Source organism: Xenopus laevis, chromosome 5L, assembly GCF_017654675.1.
Source record: "Xenopus laevis strain J_2021 chromosome 5L, Xenopus_laevis_v10.1, whole genome shotgun sequence".
Taxonomy (NCBI): Eukaryota; Metazoa; Chordata; class Amphibia; order Anura; family Pipidae; genus Xenopus; species Xenopus laevis.
In genome coordinates, this window is record NC_054379.1 from 86871048 (window position 1) to 86897461 (window position 26414).

The 26414-nt window shown below is 39.9% G+C and overlaps 1 protein-coding gene across 1 annotated transcript in view; it reads left to right on the top strand.

The window, feature by feature from the left end:
* The first annotated feature begins 9346 nt into the window (after positions 1–9346).
* Positions 9347–26414, top strand: part of gpr63.L (G protein-coupled receptor 63 L homeolog) — a 24903-nt gene continuing 7835 nt past the window's right edge. The window contains exon 1 of the mRNA XM_018263376.2: positions 9347–9735. The gene's annotated coding sequence lies outside the window, so the exon portion shown is untranslated. The remainder of the gene's footprint in view (positions 9736–26414) is intronic.

The window sequence follows — 26414 nt, forward strand, 5'->3', positions numbered from 1 at the left end:
TATGTAATTTGCAAAAAAAAAAAAAAAAGCCAAAATCACAAGAGAGAAAAACATTGTGCTGTTTACAGTTTTTTGGTCATTAAAATGTGTTTTGTTGTGACCAATATGTATAGGTACAGTACATGTTAAGATTACAAGAGGGCCCAAGTGTATTCTTCACATACTTGTGCATGTTCTGCCAGAGATAACAATCTTGTTTGCATACCTCCCAACATTTTGGAAATAAAAGAGGGACAAAAAAGTTGCCGCACGTAGCGTGGTGACATTTTATGACCACGCCCGTTTTGCGGCCACACCCTCTAAGTAGCATGTTCATTTTACAAAATTTGGCAAGTTATAAAAGTTTGAACATATGTCTGTGGTTTTTTTCTGTTATTACAGTTTGGCTAATGAAGGTGAATTGCCCTTTAAGCTGTGAGCCTAACTTTCCCCAAGGGACCTGTTATCTTATATTGTTATGATTACTTATTTGCTTATCTAGATACATTTGAATTGTTACAAATGTATCTTATCTTCTAATGTGGCTGTTCTGGGCTCTTTGCCAAAAGCCAATTTTTCTGGCTGTTCAGTGCAGAGAAAATCCGGACTTTCCAGTACAAATGAGGGACTGCAGGTTGAGCTGTCAAAAAAAAAATGGGACAGTTGGGAGGTATGTGTTTGTGTGCTGGAATTTTTTTTTTCACAGTGAGAAAAGAGCCTTTCATAATCAGAAGTTATGGATTAACCATTCAGTAGGATTAGATACTATATAGTCAAAATATATGGACACTCTACCAACAAAGGTGGAATACAATTACATTTTTGACAAATCTATTCTTCCTGCTTTGCAGAAACAATCCAGAGAAGACCCTTTTCTGTTTCAGAAGTATAATTAGATCCATACAATATTGTTTTCAGAGATGGCAGTGGAAGAACATGACTGGCTTGCAAAGGGACCTGATCTCATCCCCAACTGAGAACTTGTGGAATAAAGTGTGATGATTCAAGGGTCAAAGTGAATTTTTTGGGCCCTCTATGTACATAAATCACTCTTTTTAAGTCTAGTTCACTAAAAAAAGGATGATATGCAATAACCTTTACTTCAACAAAACTTATAGTAGGCCACGTCCCACTGCTATTGCCTTTATGAATTTAGTGTCTCGTTTTTCCCCACGCAGGTCCCATTTAGTTAATTCCACCTATGCCCATTTCACTCATGATATATTAATCAGTAAACAATGTGTTTATACTTCCTCCCTTGGCAAACTAATCAACTCATATGGTTTCCACTACCACCTCTATGCTGATGGTACTCAGATCTATCCTGATCTCAATACAGAACTCCTAACTCTAGTGCCTGTCCGCTATCTCTACTTGGATGTCTTAACGCTACCATTTTCTAAAATGGAAATGGTTCTCTTTCCTCCAACTAACACCCATAATATCCCAGAAGTATCCATCATCATCAATTATTCTAGACTCTGCCATGTCCTTACCTCCTCATATCCATGTCACTTCCACCTAAGGAACATCTCCAAAATACCATCATTTATCACCCAATATGTAGCCAAAATTCGTATTCACTGTCTCGTCATATCATGTCTAGACTACTGTAACTCTCAATTAATTGTCCTTCCCTGCCAGAGACTGTCACCTCTCTTGTCTATAATGAACACTGCCGCCAGGCTTATACACCTCAGTAATCTCTCCTCCTCTGCCATGCCACTCTGCCAACCCCTACACTGGTTTCCGCTACCTTTCAGAATAAAATTCAAACAAATGACCCTGACATTCAAAGCACTTCATAACTCTGCCCCACCCTACATTTCTGAACTCATCTCTATATACTCACCCAACTGCTTAATACGCTCCTCTACTGACCTGCTACTCAACTCTCTCTCATTTTCTCGCATTCAAGATTTTGCAAGGGCTTCACCCCTCCTCTGGAATTCTCTCCCACGGTCTGTCCAAATTTCTCCCAACTTTTCTGCTTTCAAAAGATCTCTTATAACACACTTATTTAGAGACGCCTACCCTCACTCTGCTTAACTACCTAATGCAATACCACATACTACATCACTCACCCACTTAATTCTGATCTTGCCCACTCCCACAACTTATGTCTTATTCCCTTTCCTTTAGATTGTAAGCTCTTTTGCACAGGGACTTCCTCAACTTTTGAACCGGCATTGGTCGTGATGTATGTAACTCCATATAATACACAAAAGCCATGAATATCCTGTAAATTATATCCTTATAAACGGTGAGTTCTGATGTCATCAGTTATAAACGGTGAGTTCTGATGTCATTTCTGTCACATGACTCACTGAAACTTGTGTATTATAATAAATAAAGTACCCCCAGTTGCAAAATATGAGGATATTAGAAGTTACCTCGGAGTTCCATGACCTGTATAAAAACACTCGGCCTTCGGCCTCGTGTTTTTATATGGTCATGAAACGCCTCGGTAACTTATAATATCCTTATATTTTACAAAAGGGGGTACTTTATTTACTATATATTCTATGTATGTAATCGGGTGTTTCAGGGGCTGTTGCACCTGAGGCAGCAGTCCTGATGCCACCCTCCCCCTCCTGCTCTGCGATTCTAACTTCTACCGTCGGATCGGTTCAAAGGGGAGCCACCTCGCTAGTGCAGTGAACGCTATTGCACTATTAAAAAATGGAAATTCGGCAAGTTACCAGAGGCGGCTTTTTGCACAGTGAGTAAAAAGCAGGTGCCTGCTGGAAGGGAAGCTGCTGTGCTGCAAGGAGAACCAAAGACATAATGGGCACCAGTCCCTATTACAATATCTTTATCAGATTAAATAAAGTTGGCTGTTGCTATTTTTACTATAACCACAGGCATTGAACATTTAGTTTTGTGACCTCTCCACGTAAAGTTCAGACATGAATCACCAGCTGTACTGAGCTGCAGAAGCTAGAGGAGATGCAAATACCATGGAGGATACACTATATATATATATATATATATATATATATATATATATATATATATATATATATATATATATATATATATATATAAATTTGAATAAATAATCTTTTTTCACTTTACAAGACCTACAGAGTGCGGACTATCATTGTCGTCTATATATATTTATTTATATTTATTTATTTATAACACTATTTTGAGCTATTTTAAGCGAAAATAGGCCATGTCCAGCTAAAACAATACAGCATGGGTTACACTTGACACTAACACACCAGGCTGGGACTTCACTATGTGGTAGCTATGAAGGAAAGGTGTAGTTTACCTACAGCTCACATAGGCTACTGTGTTAAACTGAAGTAATAAGGAAGTTTTTTGCTGCAAACAAACAGAACAAGTTTATTGTCCAATATAATGGATCCACAGGGTTATACTCACAAATCACACAGGCAAGGTATTGTTAGATGTATTTTAAGTGTATTTATAGTCTAAAATGAACAACAAGCCCCTGAATATTATAACAAAGACTGACAAAAAAATCTCTTGCTCTAATGCTGTATCTGTGATGAGATAAATATGTAAGGCGAAACACTAAAATGCCCAATTACTTGATATGTAAGGACAACTGGCCAGATAAAAGTGTAAGCTGCCAACGAAGATTAATTTAAGTTGCAATTGTATGACGTATTGGCCCTCAGGCTAGTGGGTCAGAGGACAGGGAGGAATGGCACTGGCATCTCTATGATTTATAGCTTCACAGTTGATTATCCCTGATTATGATGAGATGGCCTGTTTTTGTTTTGGTCAAGAAAAAATAATTATTTTGGTTTTCAAAACACAAAAGTTCAGTAAACCATTGTCAGAAATATACAAAATATCTGTGTGTTTCCACTGGATACAGTTGTTTTATTAATTTAATACCTCAACTTAGTTGGACTAATTCTAAGCAATTTTTTAATTAGTATTCGTCTTATTCTACTTATATGCAGCCATGCAATTCAAAGTGCTGTCTGGTTGTCAGGGTCACTGACCCCAGCAATCAAAATACAGATGGAGTGGGAGATATCAATTTCATTCATATTCTTCATATTTATGTGTAGCTGATGTTTATATTTGGACTTCTATTTGTCTTCCATTCTTAATTTTAAGTTGTTGCCTCGTTGCTATGTTAATTAAGCCAAAGCTATCAGGTGTATTTTTTTAGTTGTAATATTGGTGTGTAGGCAGTGTAGGCAGCCATCTCAGGTAATTTTGCCTGGTCATGTGCTTTCAGAACGAGACAGTGCTGCACTATGGAACTGCTTTCTGACAGGCTATTGTTTCTCCTACTCAATGTAACTGAAGGAGTCACAGTGGGACCTGAATTTTTACAACCGAGTTCTTACATCTACCAGGGAGCTGTTATCTTGCCCGGTATCTGTTATCTGGTTACTTTCCCATTATTCTGTTGTTAGGCTTTTGGGGGGTGATATCAATCCACCTTGCAGTGCAGAAGTAAAGAGTGACTGAAGTTAAACAGAGCACAAGTCACATGACAGGGGACACTTGAGAATTTAGCAATATGTCTAGCCCCATGTCAGATTTCAATATTAAATATAAAAAAATCTTTTTGCTGTTTTGAAAAAGGAATTTCAGTGCAGAATTGATGAGTTTTTAAGAAAAAACATGTTTTCCCATGACAGTATCTCTTTAAAGCACCCATAGCTCAGAAATGCTCAAGCACATGTAGAAACTCATATAGAAATTTAGAGAATTATATGATACTCAAGACCCACAAATATCCTGTAAAGTAAAGCCTTATGAATGGTGCTTTGTGATGTCATCAGTTATAATCGGTGCTGTCAGGTTTGCCGAGGTGACGATTGTAGAAAAAGACCCTCAAGCAGCTCACACTGGGCACACCTGGAATTGGTACAGGGAGCCAATGAAGTGGAGCGAAATCAGAGAGGCGGTATCCAGGCAACAGGGAGAACTCATAGTCAGACAGATCTGGGTCAGGACAGGCAGCCAAGGTCCACAACAAGTATCAGGCAGAATGGTCAGGTCAGGCAGCAAACAAGCAAAAATGGGAAACAGGCCAGATCACAATGAAGAATCCAATCAGAATAATACACCAGGAAGTAGATTGTTCAAGACAACCAAGCCCTGCAGAAATGGCAGAATGCCTTTAAATAGGAGTAAAGGGCTCCTAAAGTGGTGTGTCTTACATCAGGACAGATGCATGTAAGTGATCACTGCATCAGGAACAGTGCAGACTAGGGATGTAGCGAACTGTTCGCGGGCGAACTAGTTCGCGCGAACTTTGACTGTTCGCGTCCGCCGCAAGTTCGCGAACGTCGCGCGACGTTCGCCAATAGGCGTTCGCGTCAAAATCGTTCGACCATTCGACCATTCGATCGCTAAAATCGAACGATTTTCGTTCGAATCGAACGATCGAAGCCATTGGATTGAATGAAATCATTCGATCGAATGGCTTCGATCGTTCGATTCGAACGAAAATCGTTCGATCGAACGATTAAAATCCTTCGATCGAACGATTAAAATCCTTCGATCGTTCGAATCGAACGATTTTCGGATGTTCGAAGTTCGCGAACTGTTCGCGAACTGTTCGCATTTTTTGCCGGTGTTCGCGAACGGCGTTCGCGAACACATACTCGGCAGTTCGCTACATCCCTAGTGCAGACATGAGAACACAGAAAATTCCTTGATGCGTGAGGATGCACGCTTGCACACAATTATACGCCGACATAGGACCGTGGATGCCCTCACACAGGAACGCACATTGCCTGCTAGGTAAGGAGCCTTATAGGTGCTTAGTGATCTCATTTGTGTCACATGACTCTTGTGTATTGATGGGAGCTGCCATATTAGAAGTAACCTCAGAGTTCCATGACCTGTATAAAAGCACTTGGCCTTTGGCCTTGTGTAATGATCTGTACTAGGTTTAACAGCTCTCTGGTTTTGAGCTGTCACCAGCTCACCTCTAAACATAATCATCTCACCATCCTATGTCACCACCTCCTTCCCCTGTCCAGACTGTCCAACCATGAAAAGTAGCAACCCTAATCTGTACACACAATAAGCTATACATTTACCCACATATTGCACTAATGGGAACTCTAAGGCAGCTCTTGCCCATATGTTCAAATACATATGTGTAAAAGTGATGTGCACACAGCTATAATCACACATTCAACTAAGAAAGAGATGTGCAACTAAACTGGTTAGAGGGGTGGAAGACATAAATTCTGATGGTAGACAAGTTTGGGTTTTCTCTGGAAAAAAGGCGCTTGCGAGGGGACATGATTACACTTTACAAGTACATTAGAGGACATTATAGACAAATAGCAGGGGACCTTTTTACCCATAAAGTGGATCACTGTACCAGAAGCCACCCCTTTAGACTAGAAGAAAAGAACTTTCATCTGAAGCAGGGTATCTTGTTCTTCACAGTCAGGACAGTGAGGTTGTGGAATGTACTGCCGTATGATGTTGTGATGGCTGATTCAGTTGATGCCTTTAAGAGATGCTTGAATATCCAAGGCTACTGTGCTATTAAAATCTATAGTTAGCATAGATATGGGTATATATAATTTATGTAAGGGTATGGAGTAGGTGTGTCCTGAATCCACTATTTTGGATTCGGCTGAACTCCTGAATCCTTTGTGAAAGAATCGGCCGAATACTGAACCAAATCCAAACCCTAATTTGCATATGCAAATCAGTGAGGGGGAGGGGAAAAGAAAGTTGCATGATTTAAAAGATTTGGATTTGTTTGCCAGGTGCAAAGATTCAGCCTAATCATGCTAAAACGGCCGAATCCTGGACGAATACCGAAACAAATTCTGGATTCAGTGCATCCCTAGTATGGAGGGGTCAGTGTGATTGTGTGTGTGTATGGATGCTGGGGTTCATTTGGAGGGGATGAACTTGATGGACTTTGGTCTTTTTTCAACCCAATATAACTATGTAACTATATAACTATGTAAGGAAAAATATGTGCAGCTTGATATCTTAAAGTGCACCTGTCACCCAGACACAAAAGCTGTATAATAAAAGTACTTTTCAAATTAAACATGAAATCCGATTTCTATTTTTTGTTGAAGCATAGCTATTGTAAGCTCATTTAAATATCTCAGCTGTCAATCAAATAATGTCTGCCCCTCCTCTGTGCCTTAGCCAAAGAGGCGGGGCAGACAATTACTTTCACTTTCCATTCAGCACTTCCTAGATGTCACTGCACTTCCCACATTCCCCCTCTCTCTTCACCATTTAATTGCATAGCCAGGGCATGGTCCTCCATTCTGGTGCACAAACAAGATTCTGAGATGATGCAATGCTTGTCTTAATAACAGTGTCCACAAAATGGCTCCTGCCTGCTTGCTATAATTATGAATTCCCAGACTGAAGCAAACAAGATTCAAATTTATAAAGTGTAATTATATTGTGCTTGACTAGTGTGATAAAATAGGATTTTGAATAATTCTTTTGGGTGACAGGTCCCCTTTAAAAACCACAAACATTTGTAGCTTGGAAATCATAACTTCATTATTGTGCCACTGTATGCCCTTGAAATCTCCTAAGAAATTACACATACCCATAGCATAGTAGGTGAAGCTGAAAAGAACATGCACATGAAATTTATTTTTGCTTAAATACTGGTTTCTTCCCATAAACAGATAGGAAGGTTAATTGGCTCCTAATAAAAATATAATAGTTTTGTGACTGTAATTAGGGCTTTAGATTGTAAGTTCCTCTGGGGCGGGGACTGATGTAAATGATGTATACTCTAGGCATGGGTAAAATTATTTCGCCATGTTTTGCCTTAGACTCCATGGTGTTTAAAAAAATGCAGAACTTTGGACTTTACAAGTCATTTTCAAGGCTGCCTGAGGCAAGATGAAAAGATGCCCCTGATCCCACCAACCAAGTGGAAATGTGATGTTAGTCAGTCAGCTTATACCATGGGGCTAGACATTTTGTCAATCCTCCAGGTGCCCCTGGTTTTGTCAATTTCCCAGCTGCCCCTGGTCATGTGACTTGTACCTGCACTTTAGGAGAGAAATGCTTTCTGGCAGGCTGCTGTTTTTCCTTCTCAATGTAACTGAATGTGCCTCAGTGGGACATGGATTTTTACTATTGAGTGTTGTTCTTAGATCTACCAGACAGTTGTTATCTTGTGTTAAAGGTGTGGGTGGTAGTGATGTGCGGGTCAAGAATTTCTTGACCTGCACCTGACCCTAACCCGCCCGCTCCCTACCCACATCCGACCCGGGCACACTGCTCCCCTATATTTATAGACTCGCGCCCGCCCCGCAGTGACATCACAAAAGAGGCGGGACAGGCGGAAGTCTACAAATTCCGGCACTGGCAGTACTGGGCCCGCACATTACGTCCAGGGGTCGGCCCGAACCCGACCTGGGGGTCCCGCAGGACTCGGATCGGCCCGCACATCACTAGTGCGTGGGCCGTGGCAATCCTTATAAGGAGACAGAAGTTGGCACCAGGGTTGTCAATTTTTCTGCCAAATTGCACTACTAATTTACAGCTGTGGTGGATTTGGGATATTTTTAGAGCCTTGGTGGGTTTGTACCAAAGTAACATGCCAAAGTTATTGTGGCCCTTCTCCCCCACAGCATGTTGGGTAAAGAAATTTTTGTTTTACATTTTGCCTACCCAGCTTACAATGGGACTGACTGGTGTAGCTTCCTTCTCTACCACTACTTTACTTTACTCTTTGCTGCAGTTCTAGACTCTCAGTCCTAACCTGTCTGCACTACAACCTTCATCCTGCGGCATCTAGTATATAATTGTACTACTACTTTGCCATGTGATGTGGAGAGCTGCCATATGTTTCTTCAGGTGAGGGGTTGTGAGAGTCTGGACTGGGAATCAAAATAGGCCCTGGCATTCCAAGTACAGATAGGCCCAATCAGCTCCCCACCAGCCCACTAAATAGTCACTTTATATGGCATCTTATGGCAGCCCCTCTGGCATTAGCCAGAACCCACAGATTGCCAGTCCGGGCCTGCTGGAGAGTAGGCACTGGGCAAGGAATGGGCGATCCTGGCCCCTCTGCCGCCTGAGGCAGCTTGTTGTTGCTTCTGCCCCCCCCACATTTTTGTGCCAGAGAGGGATGAGGGGGTCCACGATGATGGCGGAGGGGTCCAAGGGGGCCAGGACACAAGCTCTGAGAGCATAATTATGCTCTCTGCACTAGAAGAGTCGAATTTCTCTTGAAGTTACCAGGAGCTGCATTTTGTCACCCCTTGTAACTAGTGGGGCACTGCCGCCTGAGGTAAGTTTCTCAACTCGCCTCATTGGCGCAGCGCCCTGGGCATGGCTACTGATTGAAAGCTTTACAGAGCTTACAGAGGGTTTATTCACACTTACATTTTTCTTAGATATAGTTTTCACTGCACATATTGTGTTACATTTGAAATAGCTTTTGCCTAGTTTTGGGCTCCTTTTGGGACTGGCTGGTTTGGAAAATGAGACCAGGTAACCCTAACCAGCACAATCTCCACAGCAGAGCAGCAGCAGCAGAAGGGGGAGGAGCCAGCTCGTTCCCAGACAATACAATCCCCACACACATACACGCACTGTATGAGCAGTAAGACTGCTGCATCTCTCCAGTAGCCGCCGGAACGCTCTGCACCGCATTCATGTCTGTGTCTCTGCACACAGGGCACCGCTTCCCCACCGACTGCAGCAACAGCTTCCAGCTCGGGAGACAAACGCGGCCTCAGCCTCAGAAAGCTGCATGACCATTTGCACGGTGTCTTTCGTCTGACGCTAACAGAGGTGAGTCATTGTGTTGCTATTAGCAGGTAACGTGTCTTCTCTTCCTGCTGCTGCACGCTGTGCGTTCAATTGCTCCGGCGCTACAGCTGTTCGGGTCGGGCAGAGCTGTGGCTGCGCTTCACTTTCTGAGGTTTTTTGCTGAGGGGTGTTTTGTGGCAGCGCCAGTGTCTAAAGGGGAGAGGTTACCGGCAGCGCCTTCTCATACAAGTTCTTTAGCGCTTCATAGAGCAGCAGTAGCCCTGGTTGCTCTTCATTGCTTGTGCCACTTAGTAGCTGTTGCTTGTGCTTCCCTGCTGCATTGCGAATGGGATTGCCGTTCACTCCCCCTTCTCTTTTCACATGGTGCGATCTTGCAGTTGTGTGGTGGGTCTATGGGCACCTATTGTGGGTCTATGGGCACCTATTGCAGCCCTAGAATGGAAGGATTGGAAATGGAGCCTGTCACTGTAGGGGGGCATGAGCAGCTCTTGAGAGATGTAAGTGGCAGGGTGTCATGTCTGTTTTCAGCTCACTGCCTTTACTGTATTCTTTATAATGGACAGATTGGGCCCAGATGTTCGCTGATTTACTGATTTACTTCCCTGTGTATTTTTCTATTGGATGTGTATGTTAGTGTCCTGAGACCACATATTCCTGTGTATCCTTTCCATTGACAAGGGAACTATTCTTTTTTGTTTGGTTAGAATTTTACCATAAGCCTGCACAATGGCTCAGGATCACCAGTGTGTGGGTGGCCCTCCAGGTGTCCCTGAATTGAAACTCCTGCAATCTACCCATGCTTCTCTTTCAGAATGGTGTGAGCTGTAGTTCAGCAGGCAGTGGATGACTGCAAGTTGATGCCAAAATTAATTTCAGGGGTTGTTCATCTTTGAATTAACTTTTAGTATGACGTAGAGCAGGGGTCCCCAACCTTTTTTACCTGTGAGCAACATGAAGATGTAAAAGGAGTTCAGGAGCAACACAAGAATGAATAATGTTCCTAGGTGTGCCAAATAAGGGCTATAATTTGACATTTGGTAGCCCCTATGTGGACTGGCAGCCTATAGGAGGCTCTGTTTGGCAGTACAACTGGTTTTTATGCAACCAAAAATTCAAAAATATTTTATGCAAGCCAGAAATTCAAAAATAAGCACCTGCTTTGAGGCCACTGAGAGCAACATCCAAGGGGTTGGAGAGCAACATGTTGCTCACAAACTACTGGTTGGGGACCACTGACGTAGAGAATGACAATGTGTAAATGGTTTTAATATTTTTTTATAAGGTGTTATAATGAGTCATTTAGCTTTTTATTCAGCAGATCTCCAGTTTGCAGTTTCAGCAAATTAGGGTCCAAATTACTCTAGCAACCATGCATTGATTTGAATAAAGGAACTGGAATATGAAAAGTAGACGGCCTGAATAGAAAGATGGGTAATGCGAAGTAGCAATAACAATACATTTCTAGTTTTAGACGAATAACTGGAAAGAGTCAGAAGAAAAAGGCAAATCATTAAAAAACTATAAAAAAAAATAGACCAATTGAAAGGTTGCTTAGAATTGGCCATTCTATAACATACTAAAAGTTAAAATGTTGTATAACATGTCTGTGGGAGGGGGTGTGTGCATGCTAGGACATTGTACAGTTTAATGCAGTGTTTTTACATACTTGGCTAAAGCAGTGGTGCTAAACTCGGTATGACTTTAGCTGCCTTCATAGATTGTTTCCATGGAGATATGGATGCAGTAAGGCAGCCATTATATTTGAAAGGCTTATATCCCCAGATCCTCTGCTCGAGGGAAAAACTCTTTAAAAACTTTGTTTTAGCCTTAAATGCCCCCTGAAGGAGTCACTCGCTTAGCACAAATCCAAATTATCTAATGCAAGCCGTGGCCAGTTCAGGCAAATAGGGACATTGGAAAAAAATTAGCAATTCAATACATGGGGTGCCTAACAAATTGTCACCTCCTTATATGCTGTCAAACCTTGTATAGTATTTTGTATATTTTGATTGCTTATGTGCAGTGGCAGAACTACTGGGGGAGCAGGGGGTGCGAGCGGGCCAGTGCCCGCACCCCCTCAGGGCCCCCCAGTAGAGCCGCAAGCCACTGAAATCCCCAGCAAAATTGGCCGTACAGAGGGGGCAGGGCCCGGCTGCACGTCACGAACCAGGGCCCGCCCCCTCTAGGAACGCTACTGCTTATATGCATATATTAACAATGTAAACATGTTATTTCATGTATTGTGGTTAAAGGGGCAACATATTCCTTATTATCAGGCTTGTACATACCACCAAACAGGGAAATTGAATCGACTCCATGTTTGGTCTTTGAGAAGTAGATAATTAGATTAACAGATAAACAGAAGCCCATATATGCAGGGGGGCTGGGCCCGGCTGGCCAGATGCCCCAGGCAACCGGGTCGGCCACATTGCCACCCAAGCTTTGCGCCTTAGGCAAATGCCTACTCTGCCTACCCTTAGTTCCGGCCCTGCAGGGGGGGTTGGATTATCGTAGCTCTGGTTATCTAATTATCTTTGTTATTTCTTGAGCTGAACAGAGAAAATGGAGAAGCTGAAGATACTTTATGTTCCTGCTCCTTGCAAGGTGAATTAATTGCAAAATGGGATGAAGGGAGGAAGGTTGCTTATACACAGCTCATTATCTCTAGTTAAACTAAAACTGACCATATATGCATAGATCTAATTGTATGGAGGCGCAACTCTGACCATTTAGACTGCCTGCCTGAACGATTGGAAACCGTGGCATGACTACTGTGTGCTGGGCCCTCCACAAAAATCTTCATAGCCTTTGAGGGGCCCACCACAGAGTCACAAACCCTACCAGGCCCCTTTCCCACTCGCTCCTGCCACCCTACTGCTCCCTGTCCACTCTCACAGGAATTTATATAATCCGATCCATGAAGCAGACCTCTGGCCCCCTCAGGCTTTGTTTCTGCTTCTTTGAAAGTGAAACAATGTACATATTAAAAGCTAAGAAACAATATTTTTTTAATTTAAAGGAATGTAATGGTACATTTAATTCTACATTCTATTTATTTTTGCTCAAGATGAATTTTTTTTGTGTAGGTGTACTCATGCCCTTTAAAGCTGGCTGTAGACATGCAGATATGTCCTAATGTCTGATGAAGGATTGTACGTTGCAATCTCCCTAACTACCACTAACCTTTCTGATTAAATAAAGTACAATGAACAAATCAGACAATGTTTTAGCCATTTATTCAAAGACTGCAATCGTACAAAAGTTATGTCCGACAAAAAACACCGGCGCTAATCACACACAGTGATTAGTTTTCCGAAGTCGCCCGAGGTTTCCTCGTGAGGCAACTTCGGGCGACTTCGGAAAATGAATCGCCGCATGTGATTAGCGCCGGCGTTTTTTCATGTTAGCCGGCGCAGAGTCGGGGAAGGCGTTTGGGGAGATTGGTCGCCGCAAAGACGAGGCGATTAGTCGCCAGGCAACCAAATCTCCCCAAAACGGCCAGTGTAGCCTCACCCTAATAAAGGAAACTAATGGCGGTCTGTTCCATTTCCACTTAAAGCTTCCTTTCAGCTGGCTGATTATACAATTCCTGTTTAAGATAATGCAGTGCTTTGTCCAATCTGCCTGGGAAGTCTGAGTATGTTTGTTTGTTTGTTTGTTTGAAGAACCCCTTTGATCTTTGTTTTCTCTCTATTGTTGACCTCACCCCTCCACAAATCTCTGCATTCTAAAAAGAATCCCACAATTTACTTCTTCCCTTTTCTTATTGAACTACAATTCTTTTGTTGTTTTTTTACACACTTGTGCACACTTAAAATTAATTTTTTTTGCTTATTTACATATGCAATAAGTTGCCAGACAATACTTTTAAGAACATTTGGGAATTCAGGCTTTGTCAGAAGTCTTTCTACAGGCAATGTATTGATATCATGGGCAGAGGAGAAATTCAGATTAAGTGCTAAGTATCAGGCCACTCCCCCAGATGAAAAATTGATTAGGGTAAACTAAAGTGCATGTTCATTTTTGTTTTCACAATAAATCTCCCTTTAGCCCTAGCATTATTCTCGTTTCTATCACTGTGCCAGAGTATAAAAAAGGGGAAAAAAATAATAAAAAAAATAAAATATATACATACATACATACATACATACATACATACATACATACATACATACATACACAAAAACATTGTTCTGCTGATAGGCTGCTGGGAGGGTTTGATATAATTCCAACTTGCAGTGCCGCATTAAAGGAGAAGGAAAGCTACTGAAACAGTTTATTGGCAGTAGATTAGCTACAATAGCACAAGCTATAAAGCTGGCCATAGACGCAAAGATCCGATCGTACGAATCAACGTACGATCGGACTTTCCCAACTCCAGACCTGCCACCAACCATTCAGATCAAAGTCTTACAATTCTGATCAAATAAAGTAGTAAAAGAATAGATCAGCCAATGTTCTACCTCTGACAGCAATTGTACGATAGTTATGTCTGACAAAGCTGGTGACAGTCTCCCACTGAAAATCGTATGATCGGCAATACACGCAGAGATATTATTGGCAGGCGACAGAAATTTTCTAACCTGTCCAATCGACCAAACGACTGATCTCTGCCAGACTAAAAATGTCGGGACTCTCCACACACGGTCCGAAAATCATACGAATCCACGATTCGTACGATCGGATTGTTGCGTCTATGGCCAGCTTAACACTATATTTATTCTGCAGAATGCTTTACCATACTTGAGTAAACAAAAAAAATGTGATGTCACTTAATGCCTGAGTCTCTCCCTGCTCTCTCATAGCTCTGGGCTCAGATTACAGAAGGAAGGGGAGGAGGGAAGTGGAGATGAGCAAACTGAGCATGCTCAAGGCCGTGCCCTGGAGGTTTAAGCTGAAAACAGGAAGTCTGATACATAAGTCCATGTACACACAACAGAAGGAAATAAATGAGGTGTTTCTTTTGACAGAGGGCTCAGAGCAACATTACTTTGAGGGTTTTGCTGGTTTATTTATATAGACCTTTCTAATAAAGCTTACTTCATTTTAGCCTTTCCTTCTCCTTTAAGGGTAAGGACACACGGGCAGATTCGGGGAGATTAGTCTCCTCATCGACAAATCTCCTCTTCTTCAGGGTGACGATCTCCCTGAACTGTCTTCCCTTCCTTCCCGCCGGCTATAATGAAAAATCAACAGCGTTTTCCGAATTTGCCTCACAAGGAAGAAGAGGTGATTTGTCACTGGGGCGACTAATCCCCCCCCCCGAATCTGCCCGTGTGCCCTTACCCTAAAGCGTGATTGAAGTTTATCAGAGCACAAGTCACATGTCTGAGGGCACCTGGGAAACTGACATGTGTAGCCCCCATGTCACATTTCAAAATTAAATATTGCCCTTTTGAAAAATGGATTTCAGTGCAAAAGTCTGCTGGAGCAGCACAATTAACTGATGCATTTTGGAGAAAAAAACATTGCCTTTAACTCTACTTTCTCCATTACATTGGCTTGGAAATACTGTTGCACTCTGACTTTTGTAAATTATTTTACCATCTATCCCTGCTCAATACTAATCATAGGATTCAGGCACAGAGTATTAAATGTCACTCCCATTTTCTCTGTACAAATTACAGCTATCTAAAATGATTGCAACATATTTACTCCCAGTGTTCTGAAAGCCGAGATGCTGAGCTGTTATTTCAGCTGACATTTTGTCTAATATTCAGATTTACAAATCATCAGATGGAGGTTGTAAATCTGCCTGTAATGTAAGTTCCTGCAGCAGTAGTAATACTACTTATAGGATAGAGTGTGTGTCTTTTAAAACCTTTAGACGTGGCATGGCTATTAAAAAGCAGTTTCCAACATGCATTGTATAAAAAAAGTACCTGTTATAAGTATGCAATTTCTTATTCGGAAACCTGTTATCCAGAAAATGGGAAGATGAGGCCATATCCCATAAAGTCAACTTTAAGGAAATTATATAATGCTTTTTTTTAGTTTCCTTTTCTCTTTATAATGTTTTTTTTAGTTTCCTTTTCTCTTTGTGATAATAAAACAGGACTTTGTACTGCATGAATCCATATTGGCAGCAAAACAATCCTATTGGGTTTATTTTGGGGGTTATTTCTCAAAGGTCAAATTTATTTTTTTATACCTCGAATGAACTCCCAAGTATGTCCAAGTATTCTTTATAATAGCCACTTGAAAATAATCACTGTGGTGATCCTGGAGCACGGTTTCATGCCAAGAATGCCCAGGCGCCCCCATCGCCCACACCTTCTGTATTTAGCACTTATCAGAGATTACATTAAATTCTAGATCACTCTACTTAATAAGTTTGGCAGTAGAACCCGCAGATTGACCAAATCGCCAAATTGCTTATCTATACAGACGAGTTATGCTCAGAAACTCCAGGTTTCGTTACCACCTAATGATTTTAAGATTTATAGGCATTTGGCTACCTTAAATTGAATTTCCTGTCCGTATGCAGCAAGCCAAAATGGTTCTTGAGTTAGATTGATACAGGGTGACTAAGATAGCCCAAATGTGATTTGTTGTCTTAAGCCCTTTGTCTCTTGGCATCCTAACTAGGGGCCACAGGGGGACAGGTTATGCTGGGTTTAGTGTCCCTTTAAAGAAGACCTAAAACTTCCATAACTGGGTTGCAAGTTGATGGTACTAGACTACCAGCTTAATAACATATTATGAAGGGTTAATGCTTGCTGGGAGCTGTAGTCTAGCAATATCAGAGCCAACAGCCCAACTGATGCAAGTGTCCTCCGATGGGAATTCTACCTCCTCTGTGTACACCTAGCTCACAGTTCTTAGTTCCTGCTGTTAACAGAAAGATTCAACTTTTTATACATTTTTTTTATAGTCTCTGAACACTCTGTTTGGATGTTTGATAAGTAAAAACTGCACAGTCATCTCACAGAAAGCTGTGGTACTGAAGGAATGATTCTGACTGGAAAATCCTTTTGAATCTATCATTAAAAGCCTGCGTTGGCGCAATAAAGGTGCAAATAGGAGAGTTTTAGAGAAGGGTTACATGATCCACTCAATATTGCTTGCCCGGAACTACTATTTACTCGATGGATTTATAAAATATTATAATGGGATTACATTGCCCAGAGTAATTCATCTAGTTTTTCCACTGTGAACACATTATTTACTAATAGCCATTAGTAAATATAGTAATTATAATTAGTAGAGTCAACTTTTGATTGATTCTGTTTCCATATAATTGCAACAAAGGCTCTGTTTTTTTTTTTACGGTCAGGTCCTTCAATAACATAGTTGCTTGACAAAGGATTTATGTTATATTATTCTTTATTTAATATTGCATTAGTGTGAAATGACTTCAATTGGAAGTAGTATTTTAGAATGTTTCACTACTCTTATATTGATTGCTGGTTATTGGCCTCATTCATTTCTCTTGACCTTACTGACCAATTACATGAGGAAATTGCACTCATCAGCAGAATGCCAGGTACGGTACTTCAAGACCGCTGTACAAATACATTCTTGGACTTTCTTCTCTGGGATATCTATCACAGATAGAAACGGCTGGAATTTAGGAGTCTCCTGCCAGATGGATTATGTAGTTGCCATGGAAACAGGCTAACACTATAAATGAGGCCCCAGCTGAGGTGTCTATTTGGCATAAACAGCTCATAGGAACTTCTCTTTAACCTTTCTGTTTAGACAAAACGGTCAGTGCCAGATGGATGGATGGAATTTTATATTTTATTCAGTATTGGTAGTGAAGCATTGCAACTCTGCTCTAAAAATAGTCTATTAAATTTAGGCTGGTAGAATATTGTTTCCCCTATAAAAAAGGGGGTGGTTTCAAATGGGCATAAAAGAGCAATTTGCTGCAGCTATAATCCATGTGAATTTGTAAATATGTTATTTACTTTTATATTCACCTTGATGCCTTTAGTAACGAATTAGGCAGTGCTACATCACATTTATTGTTAGAATGTCTTCAGTATATTATTTAGGGATGAATAGAATGATTGTTATGTAAACGATTTGGAATATCATTTATATACATTGCAGTTTTTCAGATGTTTTCAAGTAGCAATTCTTTGTGGATTTACAATGTATTCTCAGAGGTATGATTTTAGATGAGCCAGATTATTATTGTTAGGGGCCAAACTGACAGCCTAACCGTTTTTAAGAACCCTACCAGGCAACGACAGCCCAGGTAGTTAAAATATATCAGATGAGCCTGACTTGGCCCTCCACATTTGTGAGGTTGCAATTTAAAGGGGTTGTTCACCTTCGAGTTAACATTTAGTACGATGTAGAAAGTGATATTCTGAGACGATTTGCAATTGGTTTTAATTTTTTATTATTTGTGGTTTTGAGTTAGTTAGCTTTTTTATTCATCAGCTCTCCAGTTTGCAGTTTCAGCTATCTGGTTACTAGGGTTCAAATTACCCTAGCAGCCATGCATTGATTTGAATAAGAGACTGGGTTATGAATAGGAGAGGGTCTGAATAGAAAGATGGGTAATGAAAAAAGTAGCAATAACAATACATTTAGCCTTACAGACCATTTTGTTTTTAGATGGGGTCAGTGATCCCAATTTGAAAGCTGGAAAGAGTCAGAAGTAGAAGGCAAATAATTTAAAAAACTATAAAAAATAAATAATGAAGACCAGCTGGAAAGTTGCTTAGAATTAGCCATTCTACAACATACTAAAAGTTAACTTAAAAGAGAACTACCCCTTTAAGTCAAAATTAAAGTCAAAGTGGACCAGTTTTCTGTTCATATCCGTAAGTGGACATAAAGCAAGATGGAAATAATGATACTTTTTAATATTCCCATAAGACAAATACAGTGCAAAATAATTAAAAAATAGTGTAGCAGCTCTGAAATAAGAAAGGATTATAAAGTCGAGAAATAATACTGAGCATACCCGTGATAAGCCAGCTCCTGAACAGAGGCCACTTTCCTATTCTGAATACTGAAGACATTCCTGCAAAAGTTATAAGTGTAATCTTTACCTTTAGCATGTTATTAACCTAATATTGCAATATACACACACACAGGAAATCACACAAAAGTATGTGGCCTTTTGATCCTAAAAGTTTCCATGTACTTTGGATACTGGTTGGTTTGTGGAATTAGAGGGATTGAATTTCATCTGGTGATGTGCCAGCGCATGATACATGGACAGATAAGAATGTGAACAAGAATTGCAGCTTTACTTTACTTTCCTGGTGTTCTGATCAGCTGGGCTTCCAGCCCAAAAGAACTGAACAATGCAGAAGTAGCCGTGCTGTGTATGGCCCCTTATATGGTATTTGTCAGTTCACCCCCGGATTGGCTAGATACTGTACCTGGTTGGTCTTTATAGTAGTAGCAACACATTGGTCTTGTTGGTATTTGAAAATACAGGGGCTTTGGTTCCTTTTATTCCAGTTGTTGTGGAGTCGGTACATACTGTAAATCCTTCAACTCCGACTACTCATTTTATGGTACTTCTGACTCCAACTCTGAATCCTACTCTTATTTTTAAAGGAACCGTAGCACCAAAAACTGAAGGTGTATCAAAGTAATTAACATATAATATACTCTTAGCATGCACTGGAAAAAGCTGTGTGTTTGTTTCAGAAATACTACTATAGTTTATATTAACAAGCTGCTCTGTAGCCATGGGGGCAGCCATTCAATCTGGGGAAAAAAGGAGAAAGGCACATAACCGATGAGCCCTGTCCAATACTATGGTGTTTTATGTATTATTTGTTATGTACCAGTGCATGATAACAGTATATTATATATTAATATACTGTATGAATATAATTTAACTTTAAAACACTTTCATATGTTGATGTTACTGTTCCTTTAATATACTTATGTATTTCCCATGTTAAAAACACAACATACAAGACATTTTATCACTTCCAAAGTTCTAAAATATAAACAGCATCCTTTGATTATTTTAAACCAAATTCAAAGTTAAACTACGTAAAACAAAAACAAGTGGTAATTGAACCTGGCATTTAGCTTTAGAATAGTTGTTAAATACAAAAATCCAAAATCAACTAAATATTCTTATAAACAGAATTTCCTCTGCCATATCCTACTTCAAAGAAGCTCTCAAATCTGATTTGATTATTTTCAGGTCTTGTATTTAAAGTTAGGAGTTGGTACATTTTTGGTGACTCTGACTCCAAAATTTCTCCCGACTCCATAGCTCTGTCTTATTCACAAGTACTACAATACAGGGATGATCACAGCAAATAAGTAATATCTAATTTTCTTTATTTTTTTAGCTCTTGACTGTTTATAATCTCTCCTCCTTACAATTCTGACCTTCTCAATTGTGTAGCAAAAGTAAACATTGAAAAGCACAGCCTGGTCTGATGAATGATGCACAAATCAATCAAATACAAAGTACAAAGGTGGATGTAAGGTAGCGCCCTGCCTTGAGGAGCTCTGGTTCCTTAAGCATGTTGAAACTGCAACTAGATTGCATCTCGTGAACTGTACTATTGCACCCTTATTGAGGACACAAGAACTGGAAGTAATGCTATTAATATATATTGGTATGAATACATTTGGCTGGGCTCCCACAGATACATTACTAATGGGTAAAAATTATGGCAGTTTGCATAAACTATTGCACTTTTCACATTGCACTGGCATTCATACATTAACCTTTTAAAGGGGAACTATCACGAAAAATGATAATCTTCATACTAAAATAAGAAACTTAATAAATACAATCAATTAAATATTCTGTACTGTTTCTGAAATAACCAAGTTCATCTTCACAATCTCAATCTTCATGCAGGAGTTTGATAATCAGATAATCATTGGCAGTTCAATCCGATATATCTTATAGGGGGGGGCTCCTTTTGCTTAGAAGATGTATTAGAGTTCACTATTAAAATCACCAGGAATCTTGTCTCTCTACATGCAGAATTTGTGCAAAAGGCAGTTATTTTTTGAGATTTTGTTTGTACTGGAATCAGTTATTTGAGTGCTGCAAAAATGTATCCAAAAACCTTACTAGCGCTACCCTGTCATTTAATAACAGATGGCCGCAGCTCTACAAACCTGACAGGGAACTGCAATTTATCCTTCCTTGCATGAAGGTAGAGCTTTGATTGGCTACCCACATTCTACTCTGCTTCTGGGGAATGAGTGTTAGGACATGCCAATCACTCATTCATAACACAGTGAACAAAGAATATATAAGCAATCAAACCCCGAATGGTTGACTTTTGTAGTGAACTTTGATCAGTACAGGAAGCTTTCAGAGGAGGATGAATATTTAAAACATATTTTTGGTCAAAAACTGCTAGTATTAGCACACAGATAATCCTTTGCAAATAAATATTGCAATATAAGCAATAAAGGATTTTTTTTTTTCTTTTTGAAAGCACCACACCTCCCCCTATAAACATTGCAGTTTGTTTATAGTGACATAATGAGAATAGATATTTCTTAATTAAACCAATAAGAATAAAATGTCCAGCACTATTGTTCAAATTGTTCAAGCCCTGTTCATTGAGCTTGTGTTAAATTATATTAGTATTCAATATTTAGAATGACTTGTAGGAGGGAAGATGCTGGGATCAGTTAAAGTAGTGTTACTAACAAATGAGTCATTTAATCATTTAGTTAGCGTAACAAGGCAGGGTTAATAAAGCTTCAGCATCAACGCTGTTTGATGGTTATAGTGGAGAGCTGGTGGTAGCTCCAGATAGAGTCCTGCAGCAGGTCGGGTACCGACGGGTTACCTGCAAAAACCTGTGTTACCCTGCAGGTTGCGGATAGAAGTTCCGGGTGCGGTTATAGACGCAGTTCTGCGGGTCGCGCCACCGGTCTTCTCAATAGCGATATATACTCCCTTTTTCTGGGCACGTTTACTTCCGATGACATCACTTCCGGTTTACAATGATAGCACTTCCGGTTTTACTCCTTATTTCTGATCACGGCTACTTCTGATGATGTCACTTCCGGTATACAACGACAGCACTTCCTGATTCTTGATGGTCAGCGGGTTGCCGGTCCGGGTTGGGACGCCCAAAGTTGCCTCAGTGTGAGGCAACTTTGGGCGACTATTGAAAACGCATCGCCGCGTGTGCATTAGCGCAGGCGATTTTGCGCTGTAGCCTATGGGGAAAAGACGCTGAGGCAGTTCGGGGAGATAGTCGCGCAAAAGACGTGGCGATAAGTCGCCAGGCGACAAAATCTCCCCGAATCTCCTCGTCTGGCCTTACCCTTACAGTGAGGGAAGAAGAATTCCCCAGTTAAAATACCTACCAGTACTACATCGTGTTGTTATAAAACATGGTGAGGTTATATTCCTGGCTTCCAGTATTACATCAATTAATGACTTTATCTTATATTCTTGGTTGCTAGTTTTACGCTGTAATCAAACATGAAAATGGTGGGTAACTGTTTAAAGCAATAAGAAATATGTGTAATCTCTCCATCAACAATCACATGAACAAAGAGCAGATAACCAGTTAAATACAGAAAAGACATTGGGCTCATTTATCAACACTGGGCAAATTAGCCCATGGGCAGTTACCTATAGCAACCAATCAGTGATTAGCTTTTTAAAGCCAGCTACAAGTAGAACAATGAATGCAGCAATCTGGTTGCCATGGGTTACTGCCCATGGGCAAATTTGCCCAGTGTTGATAAATGACCCTCAGTATGCCTTATTGGAGACGCCTACTACATTAAGTGGGTTGCTGGCTCTGTAGAGCTGAAAAAAAGTTTTACAGTGCAGTGCAACTGTAAGATTCCAGCCCCGACATTACAAGAATACAGCTCCCAACATGCCTTAATTGATAATATGTGGAAGAATGCTGTGGAAGGTTTACTGTGTATCCACTGATATTAAACTCTAATTAACACAACAAAAAAGTGACTGTTTTGGTGCTGGAATTTTAGTTTTTTTGACCTATGTTAAGAGGGTAGTTCACCTTTATGTTAACTTCTAGTATGTTACTGTATAGAATGGCCAGTGCTAAACAACTTTAATTGGTCTTGATTATTTTTATTTTTTATAATTCTTCTGACCCTTTTCAGCTTTCAAATGGAAGTCATTCACCTCTGTTAGACTACTATTTGATTATCATTGTACTTTTTAGCACTTATGTGTCTATTCAGGTCCTTTCCTATTGATATACCTCTCTCAGTTAAACCACTTTTTGGTTAATAGGATCATTTGGACTCTCACCACTAGTTGAAACTGAACTGGAGAGCTGCTGCATGAAAACTAAAATAATTTAAAAAAAAAAATGCAAATAATAATAAAAAATTAAAACAGATTGAAATTGTCTCAGAATGTCTCTACATCACACCAAGGGGCAGATTTATAAAGGGTCAATAGTAAATTCGAAATTCAATTTGAGTTTCAAAATGAACAGATTCGAATTTTAATCCTCATTTTCGAATTAAAATTTGAATGTGAGATTTATCACACCTTGACCATGGAAGGGGCCTATTTATTATACTGTCTAAAATGAAATTAACCAAAAAAATCAAGGTGTGAGTGTCTGATTTAACTCCGTTATTGTATACCACTTCAGACCTTTGTTTGTAAGTTCTGGCAGAAATCACTCAAAGAATAAGAAAATGTATGGTTTTTTTTTTACACCACACAGTAAATCTGCACCTAAGTATGTAGCTAGCCGCAAAAAATGCCATTACCAGAATGACCTTAACTTTTCTTTTTCTATCTGCCAGAAAGCAATGTGTAGTATTGAGTAAAGGTTTGCCAAAAAGTCACTTGAAGTAAATGTATATAGTTGTATATATTATTTTACAAAAGATCTGTGGCACTCCTGGGACTTTATGAATGAAAACACTTTTTTTATTTTTTTAATGCCTCATTGTCATTCTGGGTCAAAAATTACATCACTAATTATAATTTATGGCATTACTAAGCAGTATTTAGAAGGATATAATTTACAGGATATTATGGCTCTTGTGTATTATATACATGTATTTATGCCAAGTTAAATATTTCTTCCAGAGGGGGCACAATCAATACAAATATGATCAGTAAATGGTTCCCTTTTTAACTCTATGCCTTTGTCTACTGTAGTTATTTATTTTGTTTTTCTTGCTTTTATGTTGCTGCTGCATTGACTTTGTTTTGAGTTGTTCTTTCTCAGCATTACCTGATCATTTCAGGTGACTTCAGATGCTATAGTCACTTTATATGTAGGTGTATTGTATATATGTGGGAGTGAGACTCTGGCTGCCTAGCAACATGTTTTGGTTCCACTAGAGGGCTTTACTCTTTCACTGCCAGCCAGTTTGGCTAATTTGGTACTTTAATTGCCAGACTATTTATGAACATTTTATGCTCTTTCACTTTAGGGGACTTTCCTGGGGGGGGGTGTCTTTTAGTTTACCCAGAAAAACACTATATTGCTTTTTTCAGGACAGCCTAAGATTTCAAAATATGCTAGAATTCCGCTTCTGTAACAAGATATAAGCTTCTAAGCGGGTTATGTAATATCGAGAGCAAAGTTTGCTTACTTCTTATCACCCCTAGTAACCAATCAGCAGGTAGCATTTATTGGTTACCTGTTTAAAAGAAAGCATCTTATTGGTTGCTGCTCCTGGGCAAACTTAGTGCCTTTTACACTTTTATGTGTGGTAAAAGCTACAAAAAAGTATGGGGACCCCCTAAAAAATACACATTCTGTTGAATCCAAAATGGGTAATTATGTCTTTCTACTGCAAACTACCAAACTGCAAAGCTACCCTAAGCAGTGTTTTTTATAACATTTCTGAAAATCGCCTAAAAATATAGCAATTTGCGGTATGTATCTTCCCCAATTTCTTACATACAAAGGTAAACCACCCTAAATATGAACACCAAGAGTCTGCTGAACAGTTTGATGCCCAATATGCATAGATATATCAAAGCAGGGTGGCATGCAGGGACTCAAAAATTAAAATAGTGCATATGAATTTTCTTGGCTGCTGTTTCAGCTTCTACAAAAACAGATCCTGCCTGCATACTATGTGTCACAAGACCCCTTAACAGTACAAGGACCCATCAAAAACCATATATTTTTGGAAAGTACACATTCTGACGAATCCAACATGGGTACACATTTCTTTCTACTCCAAACTACCAAACAGCAAAGCTTTAATAAAAGTTCACCATTTTTAGGACAATTCTATAAAAATCGCCTAAAAATGTTGCAACAGTTTCTGGCATACACGTATACATCACCCTAATACATGGCAAAAGTCTACTGAACAGTTTGAAGCCCAATATGCATAGATTTACCAAAGTATGTGGCATGCCAGGACCCAAAAATGAAATAGTGCATAAGAATTTTCTCTGCTGCCAATTCAGCTTCTGCAAATGCAGACCTTCCTGCATATTATGTGTAGTAAGACCGCCTATATGCCCAAAGCCATATATTTTTGGAAAGTACACATTCTGGGGCCTGGACAACTATGTCTTTCTACAACAAAGTACCAAACCACAAAGCTATGCTGAAAACATAGTGGGCAAAAGCAACAGAAAATAAGAAAAAGGCAAAGTTGCTGCCAAAAAAAAAAGTGTGTGTCTGTGTGTACTCACTAGAAAAGGGTGTGTATGTGCATATGTCTGCAAAAGTAAGTAGAAATAAAGATTTGGGGGAAAAATTAAATAAAGACAAATATAATAAGAAAAGTGTGAAATATATGTGTAAAGGGTGCAGTGTATATGTATAGTAGTGCAAATCTCAAACCTTGCAAGGTAGATAAATCAGCAGGAGGCATCCAGAAGCATCCAGCCACAGCTCAGCAGGAAGGGGCAGTGCTGGGGGTCTGCACTTAAGTTCCCCACAAGCGGATACGTGGGTATGTTGTGTCTACTATTAGGGGTCATGGAGCATGCGATATGATGACATGGAGGAGAAAGAGATGACTTTGCTCCTTGACTAGGGGAACCGGGCACATCTCTGTGGCTCGGGAACAAGGGGGAAGCGCTGCGGGTCTGTGCTTATCTTTCCCAACAGCAGACACATTTATAATGTGTCTACTGTTTGGGGCTACCATCTGGTGGGCAGGAGGGTTAACAAGCAGCCTCTGCTCATTCCCTAGGGGGTTGCTGTGAGTGGTGATGCTCTGACTTGGCAACTAAAGCCGCTGATGCAAAGATAGTTAAAATGCCAAAGAACATCAACAAATTATCAAATAACTGCCTTGATATCTGATGTTCTTTATGTGAAACAGGTAGGTATTTGCTTGTAATTTACAATATTATGGTTTTAGTACCTCAGTCTTGCAGTTCACAACATTGTTTTCAGGTGAAGAATTGAAAGTATGCTGACAGTTCTCTTTGCTAATGCGCATTGCTTTATTGCCATGAGTGCCTGGTGTTAGAACTTAAGATATTATAAAGCCACATGGGAGTATAACTAAAAGCTCACTTGAGGGCTGAGTCACTCCATTTAGAAATCTAATGTGCATAGTAATGACTGTCATAACACAAGTTTAGGCAGCTGCCTTATCCTACAGACAGTGGGAAAGCATTCCAGTTGGTAATCTTAGAGACACTTATTTGTTGTTTATAACAGTTTTTCTTGCCTTGTTTTTGTTACCCTTCAAATGTTTGAGATGATAAGGCCAATGGCACATGTATAAAAATAAATATACCACAGGAGAAATGCCAGATGCTTCTCTGTACTGCCTGTTATTTAGATAATGCAAAC